We start from the raw sequence: 15,418 nt of genomic DNA on the forward strand, positions 1-15,418 counted from the left end.
TTATGTTTTAGTGTTAGTAGTGATCTATCGGAATTTTAAGAGTTCTAGGCTGTCGGGTCTATAGGGTTGCCAAAAAAAATTATACTTTCTGTTATTTAATTTTTTAGACATTAAAATATTGAAGTGTGATATGCAGTCTAAAGTACGTGTGTTCTAGGCTTGAATTTTTATCGTGTTATAGTGTAAGTAGCGTTCTATCAGAAATTTAAGAGTTCTTAGCTGTGAGGTTTAATGGGTTTTCAAAAAAATAATTCCTCATATAATTCTTTTGGATTGAAAATATTGACGTCTGATATGCAGTCTCGAATAACAGTGTTTGAGGCTTGGTTTTATGTTATGTTTCAGGCGTTATGATGCTTCAACAGAAACAAAAGAGTTCTTACCCCTTTAATAGGTAGGGTTTTCAAAAACAAATGTTTTGTATTATTTTATGTAATTATTTAAGAAAATAAATTTTCATGTTTGTTGTGGTGACTCTGAAACTTGATTTATAAGAATTTTAATATTTTTTTATTATAGTTTATATACTGATGTGTGAGAAAGAAAAGAGTTTTGAGAGAGTACGGGTCTAAAAAATGTTTTATTCAAAGGTCTTTGTGTACGATAGGATGTTTAGGGTTATTTTCTTTAAGTATTTTTTTTTCAGTATTTACGACAGAACTATTATTAAAAAGTATCAGGAACTATAGATCTGAGCTGCATGCGTCCAGAACAAGCATCAAATTTTGATTTGCTCGAAAATGATCTGCTATCGGAAGTTAGCAGATCATTTTTTGACACCCTTTTTTTGGGGGTAAAAACGCCAGAACTATTCGTAAAAATCATCAGGAACTCTAGAACTCAGCTGCATGCGAAGAGAACTCCGTTTTATTTTTGATCTGCTGGCAAATGCTCTGCTAACTTCACCTACACATAGGTCTGGGGATCGTGGCAGCTGTTTTCTCTTCGCCACCAGTCAAATTATAAAATGGCAAAAAAGAGATATTGAACAAGCTAGTATTGAATAAGGTTAAATTAGAAAATTTAAGATCGTATAACTAAATACCTAAATACATACGCCTTTTGTATTCTACTCTCTACTTTTTTGTGTTTCTCTCTATTCGTCCTTTATTTTCCTAACTGTGTAGTGGTTTACAAATAAAGAGTTTAAATAAATAAATAAAATAAACATAATCCAGTACGAAAGCAGACCGAAAGTGTGAATTTTCAAATAGTTAACATGTCACATACAATACCGCCCCAGGGTCCCGGTATAATGTATGACATGCTCAAAGTTCCATGAAACGACGCGCTCCTTACCGAATGCCATTATTATGCCACATGCGGTCCGCATTGATGTTATTGGTCGGACGCCAAACGCCTGGGGATTGTGGCAGGAGCTCTCTGTTCGCAGAACGTGTGAAATTTATAGACTCGCAATTTGCAGCGTACATATAGTGACAGCGGTTACAGATAATCGAACCTAACTACCAGCGGTGACACAAATGGGGAATTCAAATGGGGTTGGAATGGGTAGAGAATAGAAAATTAGATGGAATTCGATAAAACGGGCAAACGGGAGTGAGAATTTAACACGGTTATGTAGATATAACCTAATGACTTATACCAAGTGTTGGTTTAGTGATTAGGGTGTTCAATTGCGGATTCCAATATCTAGGGTCAGATTATAGAGGTACTAGTGGATGTCAGCAACTTTAGTAAAATCCAGAGATTTAAAAAAAAAATCCGGCCGAGCACAGTATAGATAGTTCTTCTCGTCAATGAAAGTAACAGAAAAAATTTGGAATAGAAAAAATTTCTGAAAATAGCATCCTCTATTAAGAGTAATATTTAAAAATCCTTTCTTGGTGCATCTGGAGCAATGCCAGATTAGGGAAATTTACCTTTGTCCTTGTCACCAGAGCCTCTAGCACATGATATTTCTTTGAAACCCTTCAATCCTAATTAAAGCAGCAATGTAAGTTTAAACTGTTAATCCTCGCTTAAAGTATTTTGTCCGTAGGGTGGCTACTAGCCACGATCGAAGTCACCTGCCACCTTTTGTCGTGCTTCAGCGCTGTGTAAGCGTTGAAAGTGAAGCTGTATATCTAGAGCGAGAAACTGCAGTTAAACGTAGAAATTCTCACGTCCGCATCGTAACAATATCGTCGGTAGCTAACCAACTTGACCGTGTTCTACACACCGCAGTGTATCAGTGGCTATTATATCACGTAGTCACGGCTGCTATATTGCTGTAAAGCTTAAGTTTACACTATTGACTTATATTCTGGCCTCTTAAGGTTATCGCACACATACAAACTCGAAAACGGATAAGCATCGTCTAATTTGAGGCGTACAATATTATTTGAATAAAAATCTCGTACAAATACGTTCTATATTCTAAAGCAAAAAAAAAAAAGCCAATAATTACAAAGATTACTTTTAAGTCACTACGAAATTTCTTCATATTCATTATTATATTAACGGTTATCAATTAAATGCTTATAAATACCGAGGTAAGTTTAATCAGCAATTAAAATCTTGAGCGAAATAAAACAAAAACATAATAAATGGGATTACTTAAGAGATACCCAAATTTATGTTTTTGCATACAAAATAAAACAAGAATAACTATAAAAACTTTTCGCCAGTGTAATGTTACTTCGAACTACGACACACCACAGTGTATTTTGTGCCAAATATGTGGCCCCTGAATAATTTAATACGTAATTCCAAGGCAAAGGTTTCGTAAGGGTTAACGTATTCTTTCCAAAATGGGCTCAAAATAGGATAATCGTGTTTTTATAACATAATTTCATGTCTTATAATTTGCATATTTAAATTTCCGAATAATTAGTGAAACTTAAACCGCAAGGAGTTTTCACTGTCATACCGTTCTCTCCGGAAAAATATTCTAATCCCAGATTATTGGCCTACATTAGTAATATATTTCAATTCTGCTGACTTAGCGAACATACAAACATCTTCCCTAACATTCGTTAATTTTCCTTTAAATTTTTATACAAATGTGATGCTTTGCTGTGGTTTAAATATTGTCCATAAAATCATTATTTTAAATCATTTTCCTGAAGGTACCTAAATGAATTAAAACTCCATCTTCCCCAAAAGTGTTTTTGTCTGTCTCCAAGATTTAAGATACATGTACGAGTATACAAAAATCCATCCATCTATGCCCGGGTTTACTATACCATGATTGGTATAGTAAATCCGTGCATAGATAACCTACTCCATTTTTTTTAATCCTGGGAGAACGTATCCAGGTTTTTTTACGGGATAAAACGTATACTGTAACAATTTCCAGGACGCAAGCTATATATTATGTGCCAAATTCCATCAAGAGCGGTCCAGCGGTTACACTGAATGTTACCAACGTTCAGTTCAACCACTGCAAACAATAGGTACACTAACAATCAAACATTTATGGATAACGGGATACGTAGGTCACTCAATACATTTAGAGATAGAGAAAAAGTATTCAACATGACAGAGATGCGTTCCATTTTTAAACTTCGAGCATCTCAAAACTTGTTGACGTAGATAACATTAGGTACATCTTAATGTTACATTAATCACATTGTTCGATACTCAAAAATAAGTTCGATTGCAAATCTGTAAATTTTTTACTTAGAATTTTAGATTATATGTAATTTGAACAGGACACGCGGTCCTTTATCTTGCTCACCCAACCTTTTACCACCCATCTGCATAAGTCGTTAGTCCATCGTCCTGAAAACCTTTCATCTCATCTTTATTACTATATAAGCAGTAAATGGATAATCAATAAATCGATATCAACCTTCAACGGAAATACTTAGTAAGTCAATGTTAAAAGGCAACCTTTTAACATAACATGTGGTTATTAATCTGATACGAATCATCAATCGTTAACGCATCTACGTTCATTTGAAATGATTAAGCCGACCCATCTATAGGGTGTCCATTGGTTCGATTTATTTAATTCATATTATCTAAGGTTTCCAAAACTATACTATCACTTTTTAATTTTTTTTACACGACTGCATAAAAATTGTGTGTAATGTTTTTAGGCCCGAACTTATTTAGATGTATGATATATCGGAATCCTTACATCATATTCAAATCCAAAATCCGTAGGATTTGGCAGTCGTGTACGTAATATATATATATTTTTTTTTCATATTGTAACTATTAGGTTTTTTGGATTATTCAAATAATGCAAGATTGTTTCACCATCATCATCATCTTTAGTTCAGCGGTAAGAAGATACTACCTTTAGTTTAACTGATATGTTCTACTATAGTATTCATCAGATGAACTTGTATCTATCAAAATCATTAAGTATTAATGACGTAAAAGTCGTTATTATCAATTTGTTAACAAATCCTCATATGGTTGTAGAATCTGAATTCTTTCTTTCTTTTCCGAACTACTTAAATATTAGATTCAGTCATTTAAAATAAGTTCCGAAGATTTATTCATAACGTTATATAAATCTGTCAATAAAGGACCTTGGTCATGATAATAATCTCCCGCACGGAGCAGCATGGTGGGTTTGAGCTCTGCATCGTCTCTTCTATAAAACGTCCTGACTTATCCTGTATTTGACCAGTAGGACATTAATTGGGTTTGTGTATTTCTTTGACATTAAAAGTTCAAGATTACGAATTATGTGTTTCTTATCAGCTTAAGTGGACATTCCTTAATTAATGGATTTGATGCGTGTATTTTAAATGTTAATTGCCTTTATCGAAACTTAGTTAAATGTATTTAACATGCGTAAAAGGTTTTTTTACATATTTGTCAGATATTGTCCCATAATATTAAATGCTTACATGACTGAGTTGCATTCCACATTTAGCAAAAACGACATAAAATTTGGAATTTTGAGTGAATGTTCTTTGAGCACCGCAGAAGTGCAGAATCCTTTAGAACTTTAATCAATACTTTCATAGTATGAAAGGATTTTTTAAAGTTCGTAGAAAGCAAGTTTGTATCATGGAAGTCTTTCATTTTTCAAGCTATATCCCTGAAACTCGGGATTTAGGCTTTTGATTAAAAACAAGAAATACGCATGTATTTCGCAGTTATTGAAAATACTAGATGTGCCCTGCGGCTTTGCCACCGTAAATTACGGGACTCACCGTACTGCTAAATAGTCTACACCTGCCTCAATAAATCCAAACGTAATGTTTTTTCAATCGCACTGGGAATGCCAAATACGCAAACCAGTATATCTTTGAACGATATAATTGGTGGAAAAAAGAGAATCGAATAATAACTTATGACAAAAACAATATATATGAACCTATGCAACAAAAAGAAGAAAAAAATATAGTGGTTAATTATTATTAGTAGGTACAATAAAAATAAGTAAGAAAAATATGTTGGTAATTAGATGTATAATGTAAAATTAGTGTATCAATAAGCATGATAGATAAGAATGTACACAGAATGACTAATCTGCACATCAATGTAGATGAGAATACACAAAACAGAGCAAATACAATAACTGAGCTAAATAGTAAGTACGGACCTAAAACAGGCTTGGACCGATCATGTCGGGGGATAAAAATAATAAACCCATTAAAAAAAACCTATGATATTAAGTACAGATAGTATTATAACATTTTAAAACAAACGGCTAAGGGGCGGGTTAATAACATATATGTTTGCTTTAATCAACTACAATTTGAAACCTTCAATCTCGTAAACATTGGCATTCGCAAATGACCGGCCCGGAGATCTATTCCTGTTTTGCCTTATTTAAAATACTTTTGATTCCCTATAACAAATGACTGCAAACAATTTGTGGCATAACAGCAACACTACATAGCAATAACGCTGCGTAAGCAAAGTTGACCCAAGTCAGTGAATGGATGGGTGTCATCTTTGGAAATAAGAGTGATAATTTGGTATCCATCAGTCTTAGCTCGTATCACTGACAACGAATAGTAATCGTTGAAGGAAGAATCGAAATCACATTATCGTAATCTAACATTTGTTATTCAGTCCTAGCACTGAAGTCCTCATAAATGTGGAAACTTTTTACGTATTCAGTATTATTAAGCCATTAGTGAGGGGTTTGCTGCTGTCCGCTGAAGAGTTGTGTCCTCCTTTCTCCAATCATATTAATAAGATCTTTACGAACTTTGGGCAAAACTAAACTGATACTACAACCTATCTCGTAATAAAATAATTATTTAAATCGGTAAACATTTGATAGAGTTACGGTGTAAAATTGTCAAACACTTTCATCCCCTCTCCCAAAGGAACTGAACTGGATTTCGGGATAAAAATTATCCTAGGTCCTACCTTGTAGTATGCTTAAAACATATGAAGTTTCATTTGAACTCATTCAGTACTTTCAACGTTTTGCGCGGCCCAGATACAGACAGACAGACACGAAAAAAATTTTATGTTACTTGTTCAATTCAAGAATTTTATAAAATATACAGTAATATTATTAGTTTCAAATGTACACTTTTAAAAGTACCAAAAAGTGTACATTTGGAATTAACATTCTAAATATCATCCAGTCAACTATATCTGTTTAGAGATCTTGAGTTTTCGCAACAGCTTTTGTAGTTGTTTTAAATGTTAAAATTTTAATGATGTTATTATCCATTTCGGCGCAATTCTTTGTTATATATTTTAAATACATGTATTCTGAATTACAATGCGCTCATTAGTCTTATATCACATTAGAAGTTGATTCTCAAACATAGTTGTCGCAGAAGAGCAATAGATTATATCACAATCATCCTGTTGTGTTATATTAGTGTTTGCTGACGCCTCATTTTATTTTTAACTACTTTCGGGATTTTTGTAGTACGATAGTAGTACGAAACAGGTCTAATACCGCCATTAATTAATACTCAGACCAGCGCTCGATTTTAAAGGCAAGTCAAAGTCAAAGTCATTGTCGAATATTTCTTTATTCAAGTAGGCCCATAGGTGGCACTTTGGATGCGAATTACATTACATGAGAATTACACGCTAGTGAGATGATGGCGATACCCATATAACCATAAACTAAAGCTACGAGGGTTCCAAACGAGTCCTGGTCTAAGAAGAAGCCCACAACAAACTTATCCGGGTGTTTTTTTTTTGTTATCACCATCTCACATTGTAATAATGAGAGCAATAATTCACTCCCAAGCTTTTTATCGATTACGTAGTCCTTAATACTATAATATGACATAGAGATGGCATACTGTTGAATATTTCTTTATTCAAGTAGGAACAGATGGCACGGTTGATGCGTGCCATCGACACGTACATTACATGTTCGCAGCAAAACAGCGTAAGAAGCCCAACTAAAATGATTGCTAAAAAGTTTAGATTGGCAGACTTATTAATTGGGTTTCATATACGGCTGATTCAATAATACTTAACAGTTTCTTCATACTTTCTTAAAAAAAATAAAATTCTAAATACTAAAGGTATAATGGCGGTATTAAGCTAAATTCTCACCTTAATTTAAAATGACTAATCGACGAAGTAAGGTAGCAGAATTAGATATACCATCAGTAGAACTCTGGTCAGTAAGTAATTGATGCAATATAAAAACACGAAGCCAACTAGGCTAATTCTAGCTCTAATAAAGTAACACACTGGCAATACAAGTGTTACAAGAAAAAAAACCAAATGCCTTTGTTGGATAACAGCATTTCGTTGACTTCAACTCGTATTCAACATAGTTACAATTGAATTTCTTACGTAAGTATTGGCATTAAAATGATAACATAAAGAATGCATGATGAATGAATGAATGCATTACGCTGCATACTTTCATAACAAATGTTAATGCAAGTTTACAGCATAAATAAGTAATAGTTTTTTGAAGTGAAAACTTCTTTAGCGGCGTTGAGCACTTTTTCTGTAATGGGTATAAAATCTTAAACTCGCGTTAGGACACGTGACCTGATCGAAAAAGCGTAAGACGGATGGAGAGTAGACAGCTATCCCCTCTCTACGGCGCGGCGAAAATGTATGCCTGGGCCTACTGTTTCGTTTAGGCAGCGCAGGGCGCTTAAAAGTGTTATAAAATATATATATATTAATATTAATCTTTTTAAGTTGTTAAAAAGATTAGTCATTCGGTTAATAGGTGAGAATTGTCCTAGGTTAGTATTGGAAAATTTAGGAGGAAAAAAAATTAATTTAATGAACAACTAATTGGTATTTTTAATTTGTGCAAAATTATTCCCTAACCATTCCAAAATATCAAACATGCTCAACGTTAATTAATAATCAAGTTTTCACTTCTGCCGGCACTCCCGGAGTGCAACCCGTCTTTTTTTTTTTTTTCTCAGTATTTATTCAAGCAGGCCCATAGGTGGCACTTTTAATGCGTACATTAATTACATGAGAATCACACGGTAGATGATAGATGATGGCGATACCCATATTCGTAAACTTAAAACTCTATATAGCTACGAGGGTTTCAAACGCGTCCTGGTCTAAGAAGAAGCCCACAACAAACTTAGCCGGGTGTTTTTTTTGTTATCACCATCTGACATTGTATTTTAAAATTATTAGAAGAGCAACCTGGTTAGAACAATAATTCACACCAAAGCTTTTTTATCGATAACGTAGTCCTTTATAATATAACATGACTTTTCTTTAAGCTTTCGTTTAATACAAACTTTGAAGTTTTCAAGAGACATCTCCAAGATGTCATTGGGTAGTTTATTGTAGAATTGTATGCAATTTCCTTTTAAGTAATTATGAATTTGATGTAATTCAGTTGAACCTAGTAAATCGCAATTGCAATACTTTGTTTGTAAGTTTATTCTGACTTCTAATGTTTAAATTATTACAGTCAAATCTTTTTATGGGCATACATTACATTTTCAAATATGTACTGACTACACACAATTTGAAACCTTCAATCTCGTAAACATTGGCATTCGCAAATGACCGGCCCGGAGAACTATTCCTGTTTTGCCTTATTTAAAATACTTTTAATTCCCTATAACAAATGACTGCAAACAATTTGTGGCATAACAGCAACACTACATAGCAATAACGCTGCGTAAGCAAAGTTAACCCAAGTCAGTAAATGGATGGGTGTCATCTTTGGAAATAAGAGTGATAATTTGGTATCCATCAGTCTTAGCTCGTATCACTGACAACGAATAGTAATCGTTGAAGGAAGAATCGAAATCACATTATCATTTATGTTATTTATTTAGTTCATTCACACTGTCATAATTTTAAAATCTTAATTAATAATTCTATGTGTACGAATTAGGCGTTACATTGCGGAACTGCACTTCCTACACTCATTTCCCTTGGACACCTTAGATCATCCTCCCTTTCAGATATTGCCTTTACAATAGCTAAGAATAACAATAATTGTGTGTGGTGTGGTGTAAGATGAAGGAGTAGCAGGAATAATAAATTGCACTGAAAAACCTGGTTTTCGCGGATTTTAGCGAATTTATCTTAATATCCGCTGTTAATAATACAACAGTAATAAACTGAGGATATGACGGCCAATTGGCGTAGTGGGCAGCGACCCTGCTTTCTGAGTCGAAGGCCGTGGGTTCGATTCCTACAACTGGACAATATTTGTGTGATGAACATAAATGTTTTTCAGTGTCTGGGTGTTTATCTATATAATATAAGTATTTATGTATATTATTCATTAAAAATATTCATCAGTTATCTTAGAACCCATAACACAAGCTACGCTTACTTTGGGACTAGATGGCGATGTGTGTATAGTATATTTATTTATTTATTATTTATTTACTGAGGATATGTATCAAACCATTTCAAATATTTGCAATAGGGAAATCCGTTAAAACGACGGCCTTAAGTGAACACGACGGTAAGCAGGTGTAAGCCCAAGCAAATCTTAATCAAGGAATACTCACACCAAATTGAATAGCATTAGCTGCAAATAGCCCGGCGTGGAATGGGAACAATGCTGGTATTCAGAGTTCCAATTAGAACCTAACTCCACTCAAGTTTCCGAGAGGGGAATTTGTATTGTATTGTGCGTATTAGAATTTCATATTGTTTTATAAATTATTTATAATTAAAATATAAATTCTTATTAAAAAGTTACATTCTTTGTCAACTGTTTAACTAGAGACACGAACAGTATATCTAGTTTTTAGTAGTAGCTTTATTTATTTATTCACACCAGCAATTATTTGTAAATAAATTCATAAAAAAAAAAATTATGTGTTCAAATTCTGTCTAGTGCCTTTACAAATTCTGTCTAGAGCATTATCGTTGTTATCTCAGGTCACAATTAAAAAAACAAAAAATGAAAATTTAAATAAGTATTTAACTATAGATTATTAAATTCAAATTAAAATTTATAATTAAGATTATTTATATTTAATTTACATACAATTTTCTTCCTAAAACTTTCTAGGGTATCGTGAAACATATCAATGTCAGGGTCGGCCAGCTTTTTGTAACAGAGCTCGTCCAAGGACGAAGGTACTACCGCAGAGCATTTCTGTGTTCCGGTCTGAAGGGCGTGGTTGCCGGTGTTATTAAAGGCATATGACGCTTAGGAATAAGCGGTGTTAGTCTAGGCTAGAGAACTTTGGCCTCCCTTTCGAGGGGACCGAGTTCTAATCTCGGCACTCAATCAATCGTGTGAAGTCTATCAATACGCACATGGCCAGCGTGGTTGAGTCCGGCCTAAAACTTTCTCATGCCGAAAGGAGACTCGTGCTTTGTAGTGGGCCGGTAATAAGTTGATAATAATGATGATTTTATAAATTTAAAAAGCATATTAAATTTTTTGGAACCGACAGGATTTGAACCTGCGACTCTCTGGCAATCGCGGCCTGAGCGCTTTTTCCTATTAAGCTAGGGCTCCTACCATCGATGCCGAAATAAGTATATGCCTTCTTACATCAGTCTTGTAGCGACTGTAGCGTCATCTAGTAGGAACGCTGCAGTTTCGATCTACGTTTTCAAAGGGCCATATTACAATGAGACACGTTTGAAACACGAGATGACACATTGCTTTTTTATAATTTTATTTATAAAATTTTTTCACGAACTGACAGGATTTTTACGTGCGACTCTCTGGGAATCGCGGTCTGAGATTGCCAGATGTTCCGAAAAATTTATATATGCTTTTTAAATTTATAAAATTGATAATTTCTCCAAGTGTAGGTAAAAACACTAATAAAAAATATAAAATAATAATGGTGATGACGAGCATTAGCACCTACGCCTGAGTTTGATAGACACAGATCGGCACTGCCTGCTTAAGGTTAGTAGTCCATTAAAAGCCGCACAAAGGTAGGTAATGAATTAAGCAAAAAAAGTAACACGATAATATCTAAATAAACTAAATTCACAATGATTAGTGATAATCTTATAAGTACACTATATTATTATATTTAAAAACTTTTTTTTATCTAAATTTTAGACAACAGTGGTCCAGTAATATTCTCTATTTCTCCGTGGATTTCGCATATTCCTCCTGGCATTTGTAAAGTGCTTAATATTTTAGTAAAATATGCACAGTCCAGTCACCAAAAATAATAATTTCACGTAGAATTGTAGTTGAAATCTGTGGTACCAAATAATTTCTCGGCACACCAGTTCCGCGCAAAACCCTCTCCCGACATTGGAACAGGTCCAAGTTTCACTCGTAATTTCACTCACTAAAATCTATAAATCCATTTATTATACTCACTCGGCACGGCACGTAAGAAATTTCGTTATCTGCCGCCTTACACGGCCATTTTAAATTTAAATCCCTTACCTACTTGAAATTCGAGCAAGTTTTTACTACTTCTCGTATATTTGTAATTCGTACCTGTAACAAAATAAATAAATAATTGTTAAATTGTAGGTAAAAATAGCCACTGGGCAAACGTTACAAGAAATACTAAAAACTGGCATGTTTTAGTCATCGAATAGAATAAAACTCTTTTGACGCAATTTGGAGCGCTGTGATCATATGAGAGGAGTTCCCTGGTTCGATCCTGGCAGGGACGATTTGGGAATTTATAATTTCCGTCTGTCAGTCTTTGATCTGCCCCGGTGTGAGGCTTCGGCCGTGGCTAGTTACATCCTTACTGACCAAGAATTAAGTGTTTCAATACCGTGCAACTAGAAACAGATAATAAGCGCTAAATTTGTAGTGGAATAAAAAAAAACACACATCAAAGCAGTACTTCGTTTCTAATGCTCAACAGTTTTCAAAATACACGAATCAATAACAATCTCTTCCACTTTCTGTTGGCTTTAAAAAAATCTTGATCTATAAAGCCAGTGACTTTGAATGTCCCAGTAAGCGCGTAAACCCATAAACGAATACAAATTGAAATTAATTTATTTGAAGGCGTAGTGTGAAATCACTTTGATCTCAACTATTCAAACGTTTATGCGAAGCTGATGTTTTGACGTCTCGTAATAGTTCTTTGTTATAACATTTACGTCTCAGACGTTGGCAATTTAAGTCTCCGTTCTCGAAAAAAAAATTCCAGAACGCAAAGCCTGACCTTTAAATAGGTCATACCCTGAATGCGAACTAAGATGGGATTTCTCTTAAATATGGGATATATTTCAAGGGGTATTTATTGTCATGGGGATGCCAATTTGTATGGGGTTTCTGCTAATATCGCACTTAAAGCCATGAAACATGTTCCTAATGTCAAATAATAGTTATAAAAAGTTCTTTTTTTGGGTTATTAGCAGGATTAAAATTGGAGGGCTATTTTATATGGGAGTACAAAATGCTGGAGGGGCCTTTATTTTTAGCCTGTGACAATATCTTAGTCTTATATCAATACCCTATTTGGCATACATTATATACACAGTATCTTATTTTTCATCAATAACCTATAACACTCCACTGCTGAACTAAAGGCCTCTCCGAGCAGGAGAATTTACACACAATCACCACGCTGCGGCAGACGGATTGGTGATCGCAGTAGATGGTAGTGATAAGACGGAAGATGCTTCTGCTCGATCTCCGTTATATTCCCTTAGTCACTTCATATAACAACCACAGAAAGAGGACTATAACAATTGTCACTAACCCAGTGACAATTATTTATTGGTCTGCCGTCACCACACGGCACAATCTTAGTGCCATAGAATACCGGAGATAACAGGTGAACTCGAGGGTGCCAGCTTGGACGTAATAAACATCGAAGGCAATATACTCAATAGATTTTTGAAGCTTATTATCTGAAGCAGCTAACGTGCTGACGGCTCCTGATTATTATTTCTCAAACTACGGCTAATAGACGTTAGCAATTAACTCGCAGTTCTCGAAAATTCGTTTCGGAGTAATAAAAACATTCACTTTAATTACTATTGTTTTTATGAGGCTATGTACCAACTGTGTGCGAAGTGTGAACTGTAAAGGCTTCGTGACGAAAGTGAAAATGAAAATCAGTCGATCGGCCAATAAAAGGTTCAACAACAGAATCATTCAAACTGATAGTGTTCCAGACACTTCGCAAATACTTCTACTGCAGAGATATAAAATATCTGTGTTTAATTTTTTTAAAGTGTAAACACTATTTTAGGTACTATGTATCCATTGCACACAATGTAAATAAAACGGTATATTAAAAAACACAAATTGAATAATTTTACTACTGGCCAACGCTAATCACACAAGAACTTGTTTGGTGATTCTACCTTTTGTAATGTAAAAAAATTCATTTCCAAGTGAGCAGAACAAGTAGACTTAAAAGATCTTGTATAAAATGTAATTTACCTTGTTGATCTAGTGGTTAGTAAGTTCCACTTCAAATCACGAGGGTTGGATTTCAGGTCAGATCAATAATTGTTAAGTACTGGATTTTTCTGTTATGTTATCAATACAAGCACGGAGCTATGACGTGGACGTATTCACTCCGTGCCTTGGAGAATTCGTAAAGCCGATAATATTTATCAGTTTTTAATGTGATAGGCACTAATATTTAAAAGCCAACTTATCTGCATTGAAGTCGCATTGTAGGTCTATATCCTAAAACCCGTTCTCCCATGAGAGGAAACCTAATCCCAGCAGTGGGATTAGTAAACAACGAAAAATTGGCAGATGAATACCAATGGGCAGGATATAATATTATAAGTAATGCAATCACATTGAAATCGAGAGAAAATCAAATTTTGAGAAATATGGTAAGAAAATAACTCACAAAGTCTCATAACCTTCACTACACCACAGCTAACTATCATCTCGGCTCATCGTGGGTAAAAATATTGTCCGAAAAGGAACTTCAAATCGTTTTGCTTAACAAACTGTACACGGGATATGTTTATCTCTTCACGCCCACTAGCTTTGATAATGCTCGGGCTAAATTACAGTTGCCACAGCATTACGCTGGTGCGGTAACAAAATGATCCCTGCCCGATGCTTCGCTTTATATCTGACTTCCTTGGGGAATCACTCAAAATATAACACAAACTTAACTTTTAACATTAAATGCATAAAATACATTTACAAATAACAGCGTTTAACTAAGTGCAAAGAAAGCTTGTACAAAATTATTTTAAATTTTTGGTAAATCGATTACGAACCGATACGTATATGTAAATAATACATAATACCAAAATGTATGAACACCTCCAACTTATTATACAAAATGGTGGAGGCCTGGTCGCAGAAGAATATCGTGATTGAATTCAAGCCAGGAGGTACTTGTGGAGGAGCACCAAATGATGGTTTAGAGCAGTGTTTTCCGAAGTCAAAATTACCCTTATGAATGCGTGTCTTCGAATCGATGCGAATCTTCCCAAACAGACAACCAGGGCGCTATGAAGAAAAATGCTTAGTCAAAGTATTCCAGACGTAGTAGTTCACTTAAGCCTAAAAGTTCAAACCGCGATCCTTAGCCATAAGCTTGCGTGATGCAGCATAAAGCAACCCTTTCTTAATAATTAGCAAATACGCTCATTAAAGTTTAAATTCTAAGTGCTACCAATAAGTTTGGACAGATTTTAGTTTCGTATATGGGTAAGGTGAAGAAAGCGGTGAAGCGGTGATAGTGGGCGGGAGCTCGACTTCCCTTTCGGGGGGCCGAGTTCGAATCCCAGCACGCAACTCTAACTTTTCTTAGTTATGTGCGTTATATGTTATCAAAATATCACTTGCTTAAACCGTGAACGGAAACATCGTGAGGAAACCAGCATGCCTGAAAGTTCTACATAGTGTTCTCAATCTCTATTTGCACTAGGGCAGCGTGGTGGACTGTGGCCTTAACCCCTCGTATTGTGGGGGGAGACCCGTGCTCTGTAGTGAGCACGGGAGAGAGTTTAGAAATATTTTTCACTGGTAGTTTTGAGAAACAAACAATTAAAAAGTACATACAAATTGAGAACTTATATTATCTTTTTTTTTAATTCGGTTTAATTGTGAATTGATGCTATTAATTGTGATTCGGACCTCATTATTCATTGACGACTGAATTTCTCGGACAGAGAATAGTCTGAT

General features: G+C 34.7%; 1 protein-coding gene across 3 annotated transcripts in view; it reads right to left on the minus strand.

The window, feature by feature from the left end:
* Positions 1 to 15,418, minus strand: part of LOC120628727 (putative polypeptide N-acetylgalactosaminyltransferase 9) — a 197,864-nt gene that overhangs the window by 105,660 nt on the left and 76,786 nt on the right. The window lies entirely within an intron of this gene.

The sequence above is a fragment of the Pararge aegeria genome, chromosome 13, assembly GCF_905163445.1.
Source record: "Pararge aegeria chromosome 13, ilParAegt1.1, whole genome shotgun sequence".
In the NCBI taxonomy this organism is placed as follows: domain Eukaryota; kingdom Metazoa; phylum Arthropoda; class Insecta; order Lepidoptera; family Nymphalidae; genus Pararge; species Pararge aegeria.